The following is a 23692-nucleotide window of genomic DNA, read 5'->3' on the forward strand; positions in this document are numbered from 1 at the left end:
GCTTAGCCTCATCCAGTTCAAGGTACTGCACAGGGCTCATATGTCCGGGACGAGGATGAGCAGGTTTTTTGGGGGTGAGGACAGGTGCATTAGGTGTTCGGGGAGCCCAGCGAACCATGCCCATATGTTTTGGGCATGCCGGCACTGGTGGAATTCTGGAAGGGGGTGGCGAGGACGGTGTCGAGGGTGGAGGGTCCAGGGTCAAGCCAGGCTGGGGACTCGCGATATTTGGGGTTGGGGTGGAGCCGGGAGTGCAGGAGGCGAAAGAGGTCGATGTTTTGGCCTTTGCGTCCCTAGTAGCCCGGCGGAGGATCTTGCTGCAATGGAAAGATGCAAGACCTCCGAGCGTGGAGACCTGGATCAATGGCATGGCGGGATTCATTAAGCTGGAGAGGGTCAAATTCGCCCTGAGGGGGTCGGTACAGGGGTTCTTTAGGAGGTGGCAGCCTTTCCTCGACTTTCTGGCTCAACGATAAGGAACTAGGTCAGCAGCAGCAGCAACCCGGGGTGGGGGGGGGGGGGTGTCTCAGGGGGCTATTGTTTAAGTTAATTTGCTTATTGTTAATTTGTTTTGTTGTTGATTGGGTTTGGGGGGGTTCGTTACATGCGTTGTTACGGGTGCCGGGGGGTGTTTATTATTGTTATTACTATTATTGTTCTGTTGCTATATATTTTTCAAAAAATTCCAATAAAAATTATTTAAAAAAAAAAAACACTTAGTTTCCCAAATGGAGAATTTCGCCTGCGGTTTTTGCTTTCTACAGAGCATTGTATTCTCTTCACATCTTACTATCCTACCTATCTTTGTGTCATCAGCAAATTTTGCAACCTTACCTTCGGTCCCTTCATACAAGTCATTTATATAAATTGTAAAACATTGAACCTCCAGCACTAATTCCTGTGGCACACCACTCATTACATCTTACCAACCAGAAAAATAACCATTTATTCCCACTTTCTGTTTTTTCTTAGCTAGCCAATCTTTTACCCATGTCATATGTTACTCCCTCCATGAGATTTTCTTTTCTGCAATAACATTTTTAAAATTGTTTTAAAATAAATTTAGAGTACCCAATTCATTTGTTCCAATTAAGGGGCAATTTTGTATGGCCAATCCACCTAGCCTGCACATCTTCAGATTGTGGGGGTGAAACCCATGCAAACACGGGGAGAATGTGCAAATTCCACACATCAGTGACCCAGAGCCAGGATCGAACCGGGGACCTTGGCGCCATGAGGCTGCAGGGCTAACCCACTGCGCCACCGCCATGCTGCCCTTTTTCTGCAATAACCTTTGATGTGACATCTTATCAAATGCCTCCTGGAAATCTAAATATAGTCCATGCACTGATTCTCTTTTATCCACAGCATAGGTTATTTAGTCAAAGAAAAAATGGTTAAACCTAATTTTCCTTTCACTAAACCATGTCGACTCTGCCTGATTATACCGAATTTTCCCAAGTGCAGTGCTAAAACAGCTTTAATATTGGCTATTCACATTTTTCCTATGACAGATGTTAAGCTAACTGGCCTGTGGTTTCCTGCATTCTGTCTCGCTCCCTTTCTGAACAAAAAGAGTTACATTCGTTATTTTCCAAACTAATGGAACCTTCCGCAGATGTCGGATTTCTGGGAAATTAAAACCAACACATCAACTAATGCTCCTTTGCTTCAGATTCTCAGCATTGAGTATTTTTAAATCTTCCCAAAGGGTTTTATGTTTTCAGACAGGAATGCTAATAGAACCCACAAAGAATATAGTCATTACGTCAAGTCGGCACGCTTTGACGACCTGGTCCCACCCTTCCCCTACCCCCAAATCCCTCCCCCAGCTCACCCTGATCCCCCAGCTCCCAGTCATTAAGACGTTTGATGGGATTGAAGCCAAATTCCTGTGTGGTCTCCCAACCATCTGTTGCAGACAGTTCTGGTCAGGCTGCTGAATGACCACTTACTATAGATGTCATTATACTTTACTGTTTTTCAATCGTGGGTCATTGGATAAGATTCCTCTAATATGAGAGCATAGGACAGCTACAGACAGTAAACAAGTAAAATACAATGCTTGGCTTTTATTTCAAGTTGATGATTCCAGTGGTTATAAAACTGTTCGCACTATGTGCTTGCCAGGTGCAAGGTCACTTTTTGAAGTCGGCTCTGTTTAACACAGATTAAAGTTATAGTACTTGTGCTGCAAATTCATCTGACCTCTTTTTAAAGCGCTTGATGTTTCATGCAGATGCGAGGAATGCCTCGCCACAGAAAAGGACTGATTCAGTTTTTCCAATCGACACCAGCAGGTTTCTTAAAGGAATTTTGCGTGATAAAGTGACTGAGGGGGCTGAGGTTTCAAAAAGACCTTCACAGCTGTGAGAGCACGTTATCTGACTGTATAAGCAGCTCACGTTACAGGTCCGTCTCACATTTAACAGTCTGCTTCACCCCACTTGTTGTGAAGGGCGCCTTTGAAAAAGATCTTTCAGAAATACGTAACTTTATTTATTTTTACTGTAATTAAAAGAGAATAGAAAAAAAACAAGAATGGGGTGGGGGGAGGGGGGAGATGTTGAGAAAAGAGAATTTAGACCATCCAAGCTTGGGCCCTTCAATTACCCTACACTTAAGTTTATAACCTATATGCATTTTGAATGTTCCTCTTGGTTTGCTTCCACAAGTCCGCAGGTATTTCAAACATTCATTCTCTGGCCAAAATAGTTGCTTCAGTCACCGCTATTTAAGTGTAATTTTCAGCCATTAAATATATGTCTAGTGGTTCTATTTTCCTTGATTAATTTAAAGTACTGCCTGAAGCTTAAAGTCAGTAGCAAAGCACAGGTGCCCGTTGCTGACGACTTGCAGAGAGGTCCAACAATGCCTTTGTTGAGAGTATTCACCTTTATATCCCTCCTGCAACTGATTATAGGATTCTTTACGAGGCATTTACAGCATGGTGCTGGGGTGATGTCATTCGCCTGCCAAGCAAAGAATCACATTAAAGCATTTCCAGTAACAGGAAACAATAAACAATAAATAAAATTGCTTTAAAAAATTTTACATAGAGCAAATTAAAGATTGGGATATATAGATGGATAAAGTGAACTGTAAAATAGTCTGAGAAAACTTTTTACATATTTTTTTAAAAACCTTAATGTGCCTACTCATTGATCATTTTAGAGTACAACGCAAATGTAAAATTATGCTTCAAAGCAAGTTATTGAGTCATGAAGTTATTATGGCTCAAAAGAAAGCCATTCCGTTCATCGAGATCATACAGGCTCACTGTAGAGATATCACGTTAGTCCCATTACCCCACTCTGTCCCCTTATTCCTACAAGTTGATTTCCCTTAAGTGCACAGGTCTTAAATCTGCCCCCCAGTCCTTACACCATCAGTTAATGGGGAAACTTTTCTTTATTGACAGAATCAGAGGATAGCTACAGAACAGAAGGAGGCAATTCGGCCTGCCATGCCAGTGCTAACTTTCTAAGTTACTGGCTCCTCCTCATCAACTCTAAGTTGCATCCTCAAAGAATTCCAATGGATTTATCAAGCACGATATCCCCTTCATAAATTGTTGCTGACTCTGCCCAATCATGCCACTATTTTCCAGGTGCTCTGCTATAAAATCTTTTATAATAGACTAGCATTTTCCCCAATACCGATATTCCCTGTTTTTTCTCTCCCTCCCTTTTTAAATAGTGGAGTTACATTAGCGACCCTACAATCTGTAAGGACTGTTCCACAGTCTTGAGAATCTTGTAAGATAACCACCAATGCATCCATTACTTCCTTAAGTACTCTGGGATATAGATTATGAGACCCTGGGGATTTATCGGCCTTCAATCATATCAGTTTCCCCAATGCTATTTCCCTACTACTACTGATTTCCTTCAGTTCCTCTCTCGCACTAAACCCTGTCCCCCCCCCCCCCAACATTTCTGGTATGTTATTGTGCGCTCCTTTATGAAGACAGAACCACAGTATGTATTTGGTTGGCCAGCCTTTTCCTTGTCTCCCATTATAAATTCCCTTGTTTCTGACTGTAAGGGGCCTACATTTGTCTTCATGAACCTATTTCTCTTCACATACCTATGGTAGGTTTTACAGTCAGTTTTTATGTTCCCTGCAAGCTTTAATCCCATTAATTTCCCTAAAATCATTTCTCTACCAATACTAATTTTCTTCAGCTCCTCACTAAAACTTGTTTTCATCATTATTCATATTTCCCTTTGTGGAGACAGAAGCAAAGAACAAATTTAGTTCCTGAGCCATTTCTTTGTTCCCCATTATGTCTTTCCCCGTTTCTGACTGTAAGGGGCTTACATTAGTTTTTATCAGTCTTTTTCTCTTTACATATCGATAGAAACTTTTACAGTCAGTATTTAAAAAAAAAAAATTTAGAGTACCCAATTCATTATTTTTCCCAATTAAGGGGCAATTTAGCGTGGCCAATTCACCTACCCTGCACATCTTTTGGGTTGTGGGGGCAAAACCCACGCAAACACGGGGAGAATGTGCAAACTCCACACGAACAGTGACCCAGAGCCGGGATCGAACCTGGGACCTCGGCGCGTGAGGCAACAGGGCTAATCCACTGTGCCACCGTGATGCCCGTACAGTCAGTATTTATGTTCCCTGCTAGCTTACTTTCATATGTATTTTCCCCTTCTTAATCAATCCCTTTGTCTGCTTTTGCTGAATTTTAAACTGTTACCAATCCTCAGGTCTATTGTTTTTTCTTGCTAACTAGTATGCCTCTTCTTTGAATCTGATACTATTTCTGATTTCCCTTGTAAGCCATGGTTTGGCCTTTTCCTTTCTACTCTTGCACCAAATAGAAATAAGCAACTTTTGGAATTCACCCATTCATTCCTTAAATGTCTGTCATTGCCTGTCTACTGTCCTTCCTTTCAGTAATGTTTCCCAGTCCATCATAGTCAATTCATGCCTCCAACCATCATAGTTACCTTTATTGAGACTCAGGACCTTGTCTTAGAATCAATTACGAGATCACTGTTCTTTCACTGTCACTGGATCAAAATCCTGAAATTCCCTCCATAACAGAACTATGGATGTACCTATGCCACAGGGAATGCAGCAGTTCAAAAAGATAGCTCACTACCTCCTTCTAAATGGTAATTATGAATGGGTAATAAATGCTGGCCTAGCCAGCAACATCCACATTCAGTAAGTGAGTTTAAAAACATTGTCAAGCCAAAATCTTTGCCACCCTAACAGTTACCTCACTCAGGACTAGATCATTCTGTCCATTGCAGTTACTACTGCCATTTGATGCTAATATTTTTATATTTTGTATTCCATCTTCATCAAGATAATCTGTTATATATTGGGAAGAACTTGTAAAAGGCAAATTCCAAGATAACCAGATCATGAGTTTAATCACATCGTCACCCACCAGGAATGCTCAGAACATGAACACATTTCATTCAAGTGCTTAATCCTTCATAACAACACACATTGGAATTCAACTGTGCCACTTCAAAAGGAACCACATGTGGAACTGTGAAACTTCAATCTCTCCACTGTGAGAAGGGAATGTTGTGAGATCAGTTGTGCAGCACTAATCCACTGAATGAGAACTCTCAGTCTTATGGCAACAAATAGAGTGAAATAGCAAGCAATTATTTTTTTAACACTCCACGTGGTTTTTCAGAGATTTCAGGGGCAGGAATCTTAAATGCTTTGACAACGTGACAATTGCTTTTGACTGTTGATTTTGACAATTCATTTTGACATTTTTGACATTTCCGATAAGTTTATATGTTTTTTCTGCACAATTATGTTCACTTTGAACAATCCCAATGGACATCTTACCACTCCCAAAAGGCAGGGACCTCTCTCAAAGGGCATATTATTTCTCCCAAAGAGCATTTGACCTTCTCCAAAGGTGTCCCGGGACAATAAAAAAGGGGTTGCCTCCCTCTCCAAAAGGATGTTGCCTCCTCTCCAAAGGACTCGGCAAAGCTTAGCCCTGCGCCTTCCTGGTCTAATCTTCACAAATCGTGTTTCTCACTCCCTGGATAATCAAGATCAGACATGACTGGAAGCTTTTTTATATGGACATCAGCTTCTGTGGAAGAGCAGGCACAAATCCCAACTCGCCTCATGTTCCAACACCCACCTTCATCCCCCCCTCCCCCACCCACATTGAAAACGGGAGGTGCTTTATTTGGGAATGGGACTTCAGGATTTTGGCCTCCTCTGCCATTTTTACAATACAGAAAGGCTCTTAAAAAAGTGTCAAGATTTTACCACAGGAGTTTTTCACTTCTTGAAAAAACACAGTAAATTGTCAGTAACAGGAAGCTCCAGATGTTTTTTCACTCTTGTGAAACAATGCAAACTCAGTTGTGTAATATCTGTGTGTGTGCCTTTATTACAGAGACACGTTAATAAAGAAATAACAAAGAGGCCAGAAGTTGTATTGATTTAAGTTTGGAAATTATTTTTCATGGCATGTATTTAACAGGTATTACTTGGCTTATTATCGCAGGCAGGAAACATCTCCACACTTCTTGCTGGTTGTTTGCTGCCCCAAAATATTTCTTTGAAGAAGAAGGTTGGCAGCAGGAGAGCACAGGGGAAGCAGTCGAAGCAGAAATGAATATTATACATTTAAATTTCTCGTTACAGCATGGCTTTTCCAATTTGGATCAGTTCAACGTTTCACCTGCAGCATGTTAAACTTACTCGGCAAAACATGATCATATCTGATGTGAAGACTCCTTCACCTTTTAAAGTGATCCAGCAGGATTTGCATTTTACAATTGAATTGCTGTTCTTACTAATTGTGGCTCCTGTTTGAGTTCTGGGTGATTTTTGTTCAGTTCAAGCACGCTTCTTTAAAATAAATTTAGAGTACCCAATTCATTTTTTCCAATTAAGCGGCAATTTAGCGTGGCCAATCCACCTAGCCTGCACATCTTTTGGGTTGTGGGGGCGAAACCCACGCAAACAAGGGGAGAATGTGCAAACTCCACACGGACAGTGACCCAGAGCCGGGATCGAACCTGGGACCTCGGCGCCGTCATTCCAGCACTCTTGAATGGTCACTTTTCTGAATAGAAAGATGTTTTGCTGCTCTTATGTTTTTGTTGGTCTTTGTCTCACAAATGATCTGGCTCCAGGCATGTATGGCCTGACAGGTGGCCTCTCAGAATAGAGGATGATTGGGAGAAGAAAGGAAGACACTATACAACCAGGAGACCGAGGGTTAACCGGAAATGAATAGGAATGGATCTTCTGGAAACGCTTCCCAAACTCAACTTCGGTGAGGGTAGACGTATGAGTTGGCTTCAACTAATCGAGGCGGGCTATCGCTGAGCGATTTGAGCTGCTGTCATCTGTAAAAATGTCACTGTACAAATGCAGCCTCTCACCAGGTCATAGATCGGGCAGCATGGTAGCACAAGTGATGAGTACTGTGGCTTCACAGCGTCAGGGTCCCAGGTTCGATTCCCGGCTTGGGTCACTGTCTGTGCGGAGTCCGCACGTTCTCCCCGTGTCTGTGTGGGTTTACTCCGGGTGCTCCGGTTTCCTCCCACAGTCCAAAGACGAGCAGGTTAGGTGGATTGGCCATGATAAATTGCCCTTAGTGACCAAAAAGGTGAGGAGGGGTTATTGGGTTACAGCGATAGGGTGGAAGTGAGGGCTTAAGTGGGTCAGTGCAGACTCGATGGGCCGAATGGCCTCCTTCTGCACTCTATGTTCTATGTATAACACTACATGTGGCTGTCAACATTACTCTTCTGTTGTGCCAGTGGATCTTTCAGGCTGCAATGGGTGACAGAAAAAATATCTCACAGCGCACAGCCCTTTTGTGTATCAGCGAGGTCATTGCTCCATACATCAGGAGGAACAATTCCAACTCCATTCCCAGTGACAGAGTAAACCAGAATCAGACTGCATTAGATTTTCTATGCAAGGCAGGCTTCCCCATGGTGCCTTTGACAGCACGCACATTGCCTTGCTTGCTCCTTATAACCAGTCAGCATCTCTGTCAGTTGAAAGGGTTTCCACTCGGACAGTCGTGCTAGTTAGTCTGTAACCTGGTAGTAATCTTTCATGGTCTGCTCTGCACCATCTTTATTCCAGCCAGGCCACCTAGTTACAGCCCAGTTATTCGGTGACAAAGGATATTACTTCCTGGTGTGGCTCGTGATCTAGTCCACTGTCCCAGATTCTGTAGGATTTCTGCTAGCTGGGTGGAATTTAATGACTTTCCCTGGGATGAATTTAGTGGTGAACAGGCATTTAATCCAGTGGGAGGGTGGCAGGTGGGAACCTGGCACTGCCTTGATTAATCTCATAGCAAGAGGCCTTTAAGTGGGCCAATAATGCAATGGATCCTGTCGCTGCTTGTATTAACCCTCCTGTGAGGGTGAGAGGTTAGTCCCTCATTGCCAAAACCAACCTCACTTTGCTGCCAAACATCCTCCACACCCCTTCCGCACCCTGCAACCAACCCCCCCCCCCCCCCCCCCCCCCCCCCCACCATCACTCACCTTTGCCTGGTCCATGGCAATCCTAGGCCTTGGATGGGTGTAATAACTGCCTTACTGGTGAGGCTGTCAAGCAGTGAAGAACTGTTGGCCTCTCTTTAACTGACAGCTCTTGGCTAGCAAGAAATCCGCACCCTCTACTCTTGATCCTGGGGAAGGCCTACCACTTCCCAGAATGTGTTTTGTTTCCCGAAAAGAGGTGACCCCTGTACGTATCCTCTCCATTACCAATATCACCTGCTTTCACCTTGATAACATTGCTTTTCTCTGTACTTTACTAAGCTTATCTGAAGTTGAATCCTCATCTATGCTTTTGATATCTCTAGGATTGACTATCTCTGTTGGTCAGCCTCCCACTTTGCACCTCTATAAATTACAGCATCATCCAAAATTTAGTTGCTTGGATCCTAACTTGAACCAGTACCCATTTGTCCATCACCCTGCTTGCCCTCCAACCTATATTGGCTTCTAGTTAGGTCATATCCAGATTTTAAAAATCAAATCCCTGTTTTCAAATCCCTGCATGGTTTAGCTCTTCTGCAACCTCCTCTCAGGTCTCTGCTATCCTCCAATTCCAGCATCTTGCACATTACCACTTTTAATCACTCTACTGTTAGCAGCCATGTCTCCAGCTGACTAGGGTCTAAGATCTGTAATTCCCTCTCTTAATCTCCCTGCCTCGCTAAGTCGCTCTCTCTCATGGTACTCCTTGAAATGTTGTCATCTGCTGTTGTATCTCCTACGTGGCTGGGTGTCAGAAGTGTTTGTGAAGTGTCCTGTGGAGCACCTTGGGCTGTTTTATGATAGTAAGGGTTCTAAAGAAATGTAAGTTGTTGTTGGTTGGGGGTCTTTCAGCGGCTGAGTCAAAGCATTGGGACATAGTTTGGTAGCTCAGCAGTTCTTTGGATTACACATTCACATGGAAACTTATTCATCTCCCAGAAGCTCACAATGAATTTCACATACAATGAGTTACTGTAAAATATCTTTTGCAGCAGCCAATAATGATGCAAGACCCTGCTGGGAACACAGAATCTGGGAATTTACCCTTATATGGAACATTGTAGGGTAGGTTTACAGATTCCAATTACTCACTATTGTGTGCAAGTTGGGAATTTAGTCATCGAGATCAGTGCATCCCAAAGGTTGATTTTGTCCACTAATCATTTTCTGGATGTTCTCCAGATTGTGAAGATCTACATCAAAGAGGGCAAACATGTAAGATGTATTTTCATGTTTCAGACTTTAGCTTTCCATTTTTTTCACAATTTTTCAGTGTACTTAGATGAAAAAATGAAATGAAAATGACTTATTGTCACAAGTAGGCTTCAATGAAGTTACTGTGAAAAGCCCTTAGTCGCCACATTCCGGCGCCTGTTCGGGGAGGCTGGTACGGGAATCGAACCGTGCTGCTGGCCTGCTTGGTCTGCTTTAAAAGCCAGCAATTTAGCTGAGTGAGCTCAACCAGCCCCTGAGGAGTCAATTTCTAAAAGGTGAGGAATCAATTTCTAAAAGGCAAGAAGGTTATATTCATGGTGTTGTCATAATATATACCAATATATCATGGTGCAGACACACACTGATGAACACACACAGGGACCAATCAACATGTACAAACACCGCAGCCAATCACCAGTTAGAATACACACACGATAAAGGCAGAGGGCACCACGGTTCCTGCTCATTCTGGGTGCTGCCTCTGAGTGTAACAGGAACTTATTCAGCCCAGCACAGACTCACACCACGTGCTGAGAGAATCAAATGGTTCGGATAAGGCTTAAGTCTCTAGTTCAAGTTAGCATTATTTAGACCCATAGTCATCATGTGTTAGTTAGTTAGAAGTAGTTAATAAAATTGAGTTGAACCTTCATCTCTGTTGGAAGTGTCTGTTCATTGCTCAAGCCTACACAAGCCAACACAACATGATACCAGGAGTTGAGGAATGTTCGCACTTCTGAGACCTACCTTTCAGTGATTTGCCTTCCACCAGTCTCGCGCCATCCTACAGCCACCCTACAGAATGGACTCCATTGGCCCGCCGCTGCCTCTCCGCATTGCCAGGAATCTGGGCTCCAACTGGAAACTTTTCAAACAGCGCTTCCAGCTGTACCTTGAAGCCACGGACGCACGGAAGATTGCTCTCTTCCTCTTCACAGCCGCCGACCATGCTCTGCACATTTACAACTCGCTCACCTTCAATGAGGGGGAGGACAAATCAAAGTTCAAGACCACAATTCTGAAGTTCGACAGCCACTGCGTGGTCGAGGTCAACGAGAGCTTCGAGAGATACATGTTTCAGCAGCGAACTCAGGGTAAGGACGAGCCTTTCCAGTCCTCTATCGCCCACCTCCGCGTCCGTGCGCAGTCCTGCAACTACGGGTCCACCTCCGACTCCATGCTCCGTGACCAGATTGTTTTTGGTGTTCAATCTGAGCCCCTGCACCAGCAGCTACTAAAAGTAAAGCAGCTCACTCTCTCCACGGCCATTGAGACCTGTGTGCTTCATGAGCATGCCTCCATGCATTACTCATGCATCCAGGCTGCTGAAACGGCGCGGCTAGCCCCCTACGAGGCAGAACACGTCCAGATGATAAAATCTCTTCAGACTCTCGACCTGAATGATGACAGCCATTTCGCGCGTTTTTCAAGTGAAAAATGAAAAAATGAAAATCGCTTATTGTCACGAGTAGGCTTCAATGAAGTTACTGTGAAAAGCCCCTAGTCACCACATTCCGGCGCCTGTCCGGGGAGGCTGTTACGGGAAGTAGTCCCACGCCCACACGCAGCAAGCGCGCTGATGTCACGGACCGCTTCGCGCAGGTGCGCTCTACGCTGGATCACCCCGTGCATGCGCGGTGGCACGACGAACGTCCCGACGCTCCGGCGTGCGGCAATTGCGGCTCCGCCCACTTAAAGCGGCAATGTCCCGCGGAGTCCCGACGCTGCCTGCAGTGTGGCAAATGAGGCCACTACGCTGCAATGTGCAGATCTTTCATGCCTGCTGCGTTTCAAAGGTCCACCCAGCCCCACAGAGACGTCAGGGCTATCCAGCCTGCCATCAATTAACCTACTCTACACCTTGATTCCAACTGTGCCTGCAATGACCCACAGGTCCCATTCCAAATCGGAGTCATTACTACCAACAGGATATCCCCCAACCTTGGCACTGAACCTGTCCACGTCCACAGCGTCAGCCAGGATGATGAGTGGTGTGCCACCCTTACGGTCAACCAGTCCCCTGTCAGGTTCCGCCTGGACACTGGCGCCTCTGCCAATCTCATCGCGTCATCTGATTTCCGCAAGCTCTGCGTACAGCCTACTGTCCTGCCACCTGTCTGTAAATTGCTGGACTACAATGGCAATGCCATCGCCGCCAGCGGCTCCTGCTGCCTTGAGGTGACACATCGTGCTCACACAGTCATTCTCCCGTTCGAGATTGTTGCTGCCTCAAAAGCCTCCTTGCTTGGTGCGCAGGCATGCAAGCTGCTCCACTTAGTGAAGAGTACACTCTCTCTCTTCAAGCGATATACCTGCATCCTCTGACACAGACTTCAGGGCACAACTCGACTCCATCATCCAACAATACCATGATGTTTTCGAAGGCATGGGCACGCTCCCTTACACGTACAAAATCTTACTCAAGCCTCAAGCAACAGCTCCAGGACCTCCAGGATCAAGGAGTCATCTCTAGGGTCACAGAACCCACAGACTGGGTAAGCTCTATGGTCTGTGTCAAGAAGCCGTCCGGCGAGCTGCGGATCTGTATTGATCCGAATGATTTAAATCAGAATATCATGCGGGAGCACTACCCGATTCCGAAACGGGAGGAGCTCACGTCCGCGATGGCCCACGCCAAACTATTCTCAAAACTGGATGCCTCGAAGGGCTTCTGGCAGATCCAACCAGATGAGTCAAGCAGGAAGCTGTGTACGTTCAACACACCCTTTGGCAGGTTCTGCTACAACCGGATGCCATTCGGCATCATCTCTGCGTCTGAAGTTTTCCACTGGATCATGGAGCAGATGATGGAGGGGATCGATGGCGTCCGGGTATATGTCGACGCTTTTATTGTCTGGTCAACCACCCCGCAGCAACACATTGCCCGCCTTCAGCGTGTTTTCAGGCGCATCCACGAACACGGCCTCCGTCTCAATAGGGCCAAGTGTTCCTTCGGCCAGTCAAGTATCAAGTTTCTGGAGGATCACATCTCCCACCAGGGGGTGCATCCGGACGAGGACAAGATTGCAGCAATCAAGTCCATGAAGACACCCAAGGACAAGAAAGCGGTTCTCCGGTTCCTGGGGATGGTGAACTTCCTCGGGAAGTTCACCCCGAATCTCTCCTCACACACCACGGCCCTCAGAGACCTGGTTCGCAAAACCATGGATTTCCAATGGCTCCCTGCTGACGAGCGTGAATGGCAGGAGCTGAAGGCCAAGCTTTCCATGGCCCCAGTGTTGGCTTTTTTCGACCCGAAAAAAGAGACCAAAATCTCTACTGATGCCAGTCAGTCGGGCATTGGTGACATGCTCCTGCAACGAGACGAGGCCTCGTCATGGGCCCCCCTTGTGTATGCGTCGCGGGCGATGACTCCAACAGAGCAGCGCTATGCGCAAATTGAAAAAGAGTGTCTCGGCCTTCTCACCGGAGTCGTGAAGTTCCACGACTACGTCTATGGCCTTCCTCAGTTCACGGCTGAAACAGACCACCGCCCCCTTGTAAATATTATCAAGAAGGACCTGAATGATATGATGCCTCACCTCCAGCGTATCTTACTCAAGCTGCGCAGGTACGACTTTCAACTGATCTATATCCCAGGCAAAGATGCCGATGCTCTCTCAAGGTCAATCACAACTCCATGTGATCATGACGGCTTCATTTTCCAAATAGATGCTCACGTCCAGCTTGCAGCCTCCCATTTGCCAGCTTCGGATGCATGACTAATGCAAATTCGCCGCAAGACAGCGTCTGATCCACTTCTGCAGCAGGTGATGCGTCTAATGTCGGACGGGTGGCTCAAGGGCCAATACCCACAATTTTACAGCGTCCGCGATGACCTGGTGGTTGTCGACAGGGTGCTCCTGAAATTGGATCGCATCGTCGTCCCACAAAGCATGCGCCAGCTGCTGTTGGAGCAGCTCCATGAAGGGCACTTAGGGATCGAGACGTGCCGCTGCAGGGCCAGACTGGCCGGGCATCAATGATGACATCGCCAATGTGGTGCTTAACTGCTCTACCTGCCAGCGTTTTCAGCCCGCCCAACCACGGGAGACCCTGATGCCCCATGAGCTCGTCACATCGCCTTGAACCAAAGTGGGCATCGACTTGTTTCATGCATTGGGCAGGGACTACGTCATCCTCATCGACTACTTCTCCAGTTACCCGGAGGTCATCAGGCTGCACAACCTCACATCCTCGGCTGTGATCAGGGTGCGTAAGGAGAAATTTGCCCGACATGGCATTCCGCTGACAGTCATGTCGGACAATGACCCCTGTTTTGCGAGCCAGGAATGGGCCGGCTTCGCCCGACACTACAATTTCCAGCACATTACGTCCAGTGCCCTATACCCCCAATCCAATGGGAAGGTGGAAAATGGGGTCCACATCGTAAAGCAGCTCCTCAGCAGGGCCGCCGATGCCGGCTCAGATTTCCATCTTGCTCTGCTGACATATCGCTCCGCCCCGCTCTCCACCGGCCTGTCGCCTGCTCAGTTGCTAATGAACTGGACCCTCAGAACGACGGTGCCATCAATTCTTGCTCCCAACCTCTACCATGTCCCCGTGCTCCACCGCATGCACATGTCTCAACTGCAGCAGAAAACTTCATACAACTCACGGGCTACTGACCTTCCTGACATCCATCCAAGCGATAAGGTTCGCATCCACCTCCCGGATGGTGGCTGGTCTGCCCCTCGCTCCTTCCTGGTCCGCTTACCGGATGGATCCATTCGGTGCCGCAACAGGCGTGCTCTTCGCCTGGTTCCAAGGTCGTCACGGGATCCTCCTACCAGTTCTTCTACTGATCCCGCCGTGGACTGTGTGGCGCTTCCGGTCGCTCTGCCGGCCCCTGACAGTGCTGCAGCCCTCCCGGCTCCTGAGGCGCCAGTCATTGCCCCACCATTAAGGCGGTCAACCAGAGTTCGTCGCCCACCTCAGAGACTGAACTTATGAACTCTGCACACATGTGGACTTTTTGAAATGTTCTTTCTTCCCATATTCTGTGTTGTTGCATTCGTTATCCAGTGATTTGTAAATAGATTAATTGGTTGTTCCAGTTCATGGTAGTCATCTGCACGAGGAACCTTCCTCTGTAAATAGTCTTGTTCCCTGTATATAACCTTGTACATATGTCTTCGCACCTCACACATACCTAGGTACATTCTCCACACACCCACGCTATTTATTAGCACATGCCTAGATCAATATTTTTTTTATAAAAGGGAGGATGTCATAATATATACCAATATATCATGGTGCAGACACACACTGATGGACACACACAGGGACCAATCAACATGTACAAACACCGCAGCCAATCACCAGTTAGAATACACACACTATAAAGGCAGAGGGCACCACGGTTCCCGCTCATTCTGGGTGCTGCCTCTGAGTGTAACAGGAACTTATTCAGCCCAGCACAGACTCACAACACCTGCTGACAGAATCAACTGGTTTGGACAAGGCTTAGGTCTCTAGTTTAAATTAGCATTATTCAGACCCACAGTCATTGTGTGTTAGTTAGTTAGTTAGTTAGAAGTAGTTAATAAAATTGAGTTGAACCTTCATCTGTGTTGGACGTGTCTGTTCATCTCTCAAGCCTACACAAGCCAACACATCGGGTTGGTCGTCACCCACCTCTTGATTCATTGGAACCGTCTCTATTAAGATTAAGTTTTGGTGGATTGGCCATGCTAAATTGCCCCTTAGTGTCCAAAGATGTGCAGGTTCGGTGGGGTTATGGGATTATGAGGATAAGGCGGGAGAAGGGGCTGAGGTAGGATCCTCTTTCAGAGGGTAGGTGCAGACTTGGTAAGACGAATTACCTCCTTCTGCACTGCAAGGATTGCATGATAAGAAGATATTAATACATTTTGATCCCAAAGAAACAGAGGGTGAGTCTTTCAAAGTGGTGGACATTCAACCAAAACCCAGGTTTTTATCCTGATTCAAATTTTTCATTTGGTTGATGATATTAATCTGTTTGCAGAATCATATAATACTTCCAATGCAGAAGGAGATCATTCAGCCCATCAAGTCTGCAATGTCTCTTGGAAAGAGTCTCTGTAACCCAGTGACCCTACCTAACCTTTTGGACACTACGGGGCAATTTAGCATGGCCACTCTACCTAACCTGCACATCTTTGGCCTGTGGGAGGAAACTGGAGCATCCAGAGGAAATTCCCGCAGACACGGGGAGAATGTGCAGACTCCACACAGACAGTCGCCTGAGGCCGGAATTGAAACCGCCGTGCAGCCGTGCCACCCACCCTCACCTTCATTGGGATCATTTGCCTGAAGCTCCAGAGTTTACACATTGCTCAGTCTTCTTGTTTCCAGACGCTCAAATATGTTGCGCCTTTTTGTCCTCAGTGGTTTCTCAAATTTAGATTCAAAATGCTGGATCTATCAAGTGTATTTCTTACAGTGCTACGTATGGCTGGTTGGTTGTTATGTTGTTGCTTGGTACCTGACTGCAGTGCAGCAGTAAATATAACACCCTGGGTATACATTCTGTTATGACCAGGTGAGGACGAGGCTGGAACTTCCCTTTACTTTCCCATTCCTGAACTGATCCTAACTTTTTTGACATTTATAATGATGATCTCGTCAAATCAGCGTATGTACTTGACTGTTTATGGGAAGAATCTTCGACTGGATTATCCGATTCTAGGGCTAAGTCCCCACGGCGGCGTGGGAACAGTGGTGTTTTACGCCAGAAGAAATGGTGTAAAATGGCCACCGATTCCCTGTTCTGTTGGGGGCTAGCATGCCGTCAGCATAGAGCACCCGGCTCTAACTGCCGATACGGTCTGGAGAATTGCCAGATCCGTGGCCGCGCATGCGCATGGCGGCGTCCTGCAGTGGCCGCGCCTTGCTACATGGCAGAGGCCGCTCATGGACCCGACCCATGAAATAGTGCCCCCCTTTGGTCTGCTCGCGTGCCCCGGACCGCCCCCCCTCCCACAATGGCCTCAGCCCCTAATAAAGTTCCCCTCTGCCCGCGAATCGGCCCTTCTCTGACTGTGGCGGCACATGCCGCCACACCGAGTTCCCAACGGATGAGACCACACATGACCGACGCTGCCGGGAACTCGGCCAGTCAGAGGTGGAGCACTGGGGGGCAAGCCACAGGCAATATTCTGAGGCCGTCGATACGTGGCGTGGCATACTCTCTGAGTGTGCCACTTTGGAGGGGGTGGAGCATCGGGAAAGTGGCGCCGTCCTCGATTTAGTTGGGAACTGTAATTCTCCAGCCGATCGCCGAACGCAATTTTGGTGTCTGCAACCGGAAAATCCAACCCCTTATCTTTTTCATTCATTGGCCAATTTCACCTCATCTTTTCTGTTGTTACCTTTAAATGTTCTGCACACCTAGTACCATGTTGTGTTCTGCTACCTTTCCGATGCAATGTTGTAGACAGAACATTTAGTTGTTTAACTAGAATGATGATTTATTGATGAATACGTGGAAAGATAACAAACAGATTACCATACAGACAAAGTTACTAAATAAGTTCGGTGAACTCTCATGGAGCTACCCTATGGGCAACAGTCCTGTTGTGTGCCTTACTACCAACTAGCGAGAGTCTGACGCCACCAGCTGGCTGGAGGTCACATTACTAACTATGTACAAAACTATTCACAGGCATATCACCACACGAAGGATTTTCTTGAGCTTAAACACAAAAAATGATTAGTTCTTATTGTGCTAAACCCCCTCCCCCAGGTAAAGATTAAAAAATTATTTTTTAAAAAGGTGAATACATGTCGCAATGTACTCCCATGCACGCGTACACACACACACAATTATAAGTTAGACAGTGATGCACTATCAATTACGACGAGATGAGAGTAGAGAGTAATCGAGGCTTTATTACACAGAGATGTGTAGCCTCCCGCAGCTGCTGCTGAAATGGCTGCAGCTCGGAGAGCCCACACAATTATACTCTGCCTACTGGGCGGAGCCAGCAGGCAGGGATCTACCCCCGTACCTGTACTACAGGAGCCTTACCGTAATACATCTCATATGCAGTATATATATATACAACAGTGGTGACCACCACATACAGTGTGGAGGAGGTGAAATTGACCAGAGTTAAAGTCATAAAAATAAAATAAATATAGGGCTGGATTCTCCGGCCGTGCCCGCTGGGGACCGGAGATTCCTGTCCAAGGTCAATGGACTTTTACATGGTCCGCGCCCCGCCCGTGGTGATCTCACGGCGGGCAGGCCGGAAGAATCAGCCCCTATACTTTCCAAAGTCTCTTCGGTGGTTTTGAAATTCTAGTGGGATTCTGGCCGATGTAAGCTGTAATTTCTGGAGACAGCCTCCTTTTAAACTGTAATTTGTCTTTTCCGAATGTGCATCCTCGGGCACCTGAAGTGCTTTTTTACTTTTTTCCATGACTGTGATGTATTCCAAAATGTAACAGAGGTGGTGGGCAGCAATCTCCATTGCCATTTGCCGAAATCAGGAATGGCGATCGGGTGGAGAATGGCTCCCGACGGCAAAATCAGGGCAGGTGCCGAAATAACGCTGGGTCACGATGCTCCGCCCCCTCCAAATCAGTGTTATCGAGATGCGCACCGCTCGCAGTCGTAACCCCATTTGAATATCATTACTGAGCCCACTTGAGCACAGCAGGGAGTAGGGAGATGTTACTTATTTCATCCTGAAGGCTTCTTCTTCTGAAGAGTCTGCTGTTCCTATATCTTTGGTAGCAGGCAAGGTGGCTGCTGTGTCATGTGACTGGCCTTCGCAGCATAATTATTTTCACTTTTAGAACATAGAACAGTACAGCACAGAACAGGCCCTTCGGCCCTCAATGTTGTGCCGAGCCATGATCACCCTTCTCAAAACCCACGTATCCACCCTATACCCGTAACCCAACAACCCCCCCCCCCCCCCCCCCCCCCCCCATTAACCTTACTTTTTAGGACACTACGGGCAATTTAGCATGGCCAATCCACCTAACCCACACATCTTTGGACTGTGGGAGGAAACCGGAGCACCCGGAGGAAACCCACGCACACAGGGGGAGGACGTGCAGACTCCACACAGACAGTGACCCAGCCGGGAATCGAACCTGGGATCCTGGAGCTGTGAAGAATTTATGCTAACCATCATGCTACCCTGCTGCCCTTAGTGGCAGTGGGATTCTCGCTCACCTGTTGTTAGAAGCTCCCACGATCAGCAGTGGTCTCCAACTGGGCAAACGATTAATTCCTTGTATCCTGTTAGCCGTTGTGATCGCCAAAAGTTTTTTTTTTAAATTTAGATTACCCAATTATTTTTTCCAATTAAGGGGCAATTTAGCGTGGCCAATCCACCTACTCTGCACATTTTTGGGTTGTGGGGGCGAAACCCATGCAGACACGGGGAGAACGTGCAAACTCCACACGGACAGTGACCCAGAGCCGGGATCGAACCTGGGACCTCAGCGCCGTGAGGCGGTTATGCTAACCACTTGGCCACCGTGCTGCCCTCGATCGCCAAAAGTAACCTAATATTAATGTCTCAGCTCATCAAAATGTCATTGAACAAATAGGGGTCTTCAGCACCCTCCTTACTTAGCTTTGTTAGTCTTTTGATATTTCTGGTAGTTTCTGGGGTCAGAAATTAGGAGGACCATTGTCCTTATGTTTTGTTGAGAATTAAGTCAATGGCAGGTGTGAAATCCATCAGAGACACAGGCGGCAAATCTCCAAAATGGAGCCCAAGTGTTCGCGCCGTCGTGAACGCCAACGCATTTCACAACGGCGCAAAATGGGCACGGGACGACCGATTCTGGCCCCCACAGGGGGCCAGCATGGCACTGGAGCGGTTCATGCCGCTCCAGCCTCCTTTCTTGGCGCCAAATGGGCACCATGCCAACCCGCGCATACGCAATTGGGCCCCTCCAACCTGCGCGTTCACGGGGGACTTCTTCAGCGCACCGACCCCGACTCAACATGGCATCGGTGTTTAGGGGCCGGCCGCGCAAGAAAGTATGCTCGTGGGGGGAGAGGCCAGCCCACCAATCGGTGGGCCTGATTGTGGGACAGACCCCATCGGAGGCTCCCCCCCGTGAAGGATCACTTTTCTCTGCCACATAGGCCGCCCCATGACCCTTCGAGCAGAGTTCCTGCCGGCAGCGACCAGGGGTGAACGGCGCCAGCGGGACTCTGTCATATCCGCGCGGCCGCTTGGCGCATACGGGCTGGATAATTGGCGGCCCCGCTGATTACAGTCGCCCACGGCTGGCACTGTGTTAAACGCACAGTCGCAAATGGCGGCGAACCTCCGCACCTCGGAGAATCGCTCACAGGCGTTGGGGCGTCGTGGCGCGGTTGCGGCGATTCTCCGGCCGGGCGCAGGGCTCGGAGAATCGCCCCCACAATCTCTAGCCATGTTAAATCCATGTTCAGAACTTTCCAGACGTGGCCAATTTGTAGGTCAGGTCACTTCTACAGCCATTGTAAAGCTATGGGCTGGATTCTGCATCGGTGGGATTCTCCATTGCTCCGGCATCGGGAAGTGGCCACAATGGGAAATCCCATTCACAGGTGGCGGGAACAGATAATCCCACTGCCAGCATGGGCACACTGCCCAGGAAAATGCAGCTGGTGGACTGGAGACTCTCGCCCAGGTGGCTTTGCTTGGCAAAAAGTCCTTTTAAATTATATATATGTCTGACCAGCTGATGAAAGAAAATTCCACATGCACACATCATGTTGCCAATGACAATCAACATAACAATGAGACCCAGCTGAGACAGTGGAGACTCCAAATGGATTCCATGATTAATGTGCACTCTTTGCAATTGACTGAGCTCCACTTATGCTGTTTGGCATCTGTCGGATCTGATGTGATTCCAGCAGTAATATCAAAAACATTTTGAAACTTCATGCGATGTTTTTCCATTCAATGTGGAAAATGTTACACTTGACTGGAACACAACACTGGGCGCGATTCTCCCAAAGGGAGACTGAGTGCTGACGCCGGAGTGAAACCCGGAGTGTTTCACTCCGACGTCGGAGGCCGCTCCTCGCCCCCTATTCTCCCCCTCCCCCCGGGGGGCGAGGAGCGGCGGCACGTGAATTCCGAGCGCCCGGCCTTGACGCGGCCGGCGGCACCAAAGTGACATCAGCCGCGCATGCGCAGGTTGGCCGGCGCCAACCCGCGCATGCGCGGTTGCCGTCTTCCCCTCCGCTGCCCCGCATGACATGGCGGCTTGATCTTGCAGGGCGGCGGAGGGAAAAGAATACGTCGTTTAGAGATGCCGGCCCGACGATCAATGGGCACCGATCGTGGGCCAGGCATCTGCTGAGCACGCCCGTGGTGCTTGATCCTCCCTCCGCGCCCCCCACAGGCCCCACACTCACCGGTCGTGTGCTGTTCACGCCGGCAGAGACCAGGTGTGGTTGGCGCCGGCGTGAACCGGTCGGGTTCGGAAGGCCGCTCGGCCCATTCGGGCTGGAGAATCGCCGGTCGCCATCAGCGGCCTGTCGAAAAACGCGACACGCCATTTTTGGGGGGGTGGGAGAATCGCGGGGTGTGCCAGGGCGGCGTGGCGTGATTTGCCCGGCCCTCCCGCGATTCTCCCACCCGGCGGGGGGTGCGGAGAATCGCGCCCATGGTTTTTACCTGAAGAAATACAACCTAGACGTCAGTGCCTGGAAAGAACCTTGCTCAGAAGAGATCTATGGTTCTACCCGGATTAACCTTCTGATTGAAGGGAAACAATTCTTCGAGGACACCCGACAACAAGAGGACGTCTGGAAGAGCCGGAGAAAAGAATACCAGTGATTTTGCGTCCAAGGACCAATCCCACCTCTTGGAAACACCAGTCAAACGTGCGGTCAGAGATCCGGCGCCAGGATAGGCTCATCATCCACACAGAGACCCACAGAACCCATGACCAGTGACACAGTTTCTTAGGTGGACAATCATACTCGTTAGCATTGCCGAGCAAGAGGGTTCTTACCTCATCTCTTGTTCTATCTTTAACGATTTGTTCTATTTATATTTGTTCAATTGAGACATTTAATTTGGGAACCCTAAATTACCAAACGGGGTCAGAGTTTTTAAAAATAATCTGTAGAGTAAGGGGACAGCTGAAAGCTGGAGGCATTGTGTCGCAGTTTTATTACAGGTACAGATTGAGTTAATCAATAACAAGCATAACCTTCGGGTTAATCTAAATCCAATGAACAATATTGTAACTTTTTGAGTTTAGAGATTGCTGTGAGTGATAAATGGGTTAATGACTCAGTTAAACACAGACACAGGAATATTGTGCAAGCGGATAAAAATAGTTCCAACAACAATCTCAAATTTTTTACTTTTTTTCCCTCAAGAATTTTGTAGACCTTCAAACAAGGAGCATTACTCGAGATTGGGATCAACAGAAAACCTGGCAACAGATTTCCTCTGGGTTTATGAACGCCAGGAATTATTGGCACGTCCCTGTTAAACAATACCCAGGATTATTTAGGTAAGAGAGTGAACAGGTACTAAGTGGGTGCTGTGATAATAAGACACATTTATTTAAAACGGCATTTTGGGTGCTCGTTGCTGTTTACCGTGTGTAGTACCCTCAATAACGACGCAAGAGAGTAGAACGGTAAAGAGGGCTAAGAACTAGCCTGATGCCGAGACGGGTGCTTATGGTGCCGCTTACAGAGCGGCCCCTTATATACGGCTCCATGATGGGCGGAGCCAGAGGCGGAGTCCCCCAGGGTTCCAAGCCCGGCCTTAAAGGGGACATCACCTTACATGATGATAAAAGTACAGTAATACAGTAACCATTCATCACAATGTGATTTGATTTTGTCTGGAGATACTAAAACAGGTGTCTGCAGGTTTACCATTCAAGCAGTGATTAGAAGCAATTTTTGAGAAGTGGTGTATGATGTGTTGGGTATGCTGGGTCTGTGAGGACTGCGTTTACAGTAGCAGTGAGAGAGACAGGCTTCCAACACTTGAATAAATGCAACTCTATTTTATTGAACTCTTAACTATTACAGTAAGAAGTCTTACAACACCAGGTTAAAGTCCAACAGGTTTGTTTCAAACACGAGCTTTCGGAGCACGGCTCCTTCTTCAGGTGAATGGAAAGGCTTGTTCCAGAAATGTTTATATAGACACAGTCAGAGATGCCCCGGAATGCGAGCACCTGCAGGCAATCAAATCATCAAAGATGCAGAGAGAGAGGTAACTCCAGGTTAAAGAGGTGTGAATTGTCCCAAGCCAGTTCAGTCGGTAGGCCTCTGCAAGTCCAGGCTTGTTGGTGGGGGCCGAATGTAATGCGACATGAATCCCAGATCCCGGTTGAGTCCGCATTCATGCGTGCGGAACTTAGCTATAAGTTTTTGCTCAGCAATTTTGCGTTGTCGCGTCTCCTGAAGGCCTCCTTGTAGAATGCTGACCCCGAGATCAGAGGCTGAATGTCCTTGACTGCTGAAGTGTTCCCCAACTGGAAGGGAACAGTCCTGCCTGTTGATAGTCGCACGATGCCCGTTTATTCGTTGTCGCAGTGTCTGCATGGTCTCGCCAATGTCCTAGACTCGACATGTATGCTCAAGCCGTCAGAAGTCGTGTCAATGCCAGATTCATCACTCGCAATCACAAGGCAGCCTCAAACGTCACCCAAGCACAACGCAACGCCATCCGCACTCTCAAGACCAACCGCAACATCGTCATCAAACCAGCAGACAAAGGAGGGGCCACCGTCATACTGAACAGAACAGACTACTGCAAAGAAGTATACCGACAACTCGACAACCAGGAACACTACAGGCAGTTACCCGCAGATCCAACCAAGGAACACATCCGCCAACTCAGCAGACTGATCAAGACCTTAGATCCAGACCTTCAGAACACCCTACGTGCTCTCATCCCACGTAATCCCCGCATTGGAGATCTCTACTGCCTCCCGAAAATACACAAGGCCAACACACCAGGCCG

General features: G+C 47.7%; 1 long non-coding RNA gene across 1 annotated transcript; it reads right to left on the bottom strand.

The window, feature by feature from the left end:
* Nucleotides 1-2057: 2057 nt before the first annotated feature.
* Nucleotides 2058-21812, bottom strand: LOC119963319. The gene is made up of 3 exons (XR_005460077.1): nucleotides 21711-21812; nucleotides 9618-9718; nucleotides 2058-2972 (listed from the first exon to the last, which is right to left on the bottom strand). It is a non-coding gene; the product is annotated as an uncharacterized LOC119963319 (long non-coding RNA).
* Nucleotides 21813-23692: the final 1880 nt, after the last annotated feature.

Source organism: Scyliorhinus canicula, chromosome 3, assembly GCF_902713615.1.
Source record: "Scyliorhinus canicula chromosome 3, sScyCan1.1, whole genome shotgun sequence".
Taxonomy (NCBI): domain Eukaryota; kingdom Metazoa; phylum Chordata; class Chondrichthyes; order Carcharhiniformes; family Scyliorhinidae; genus Scyliorhinus; species Scyliorhinus canicula.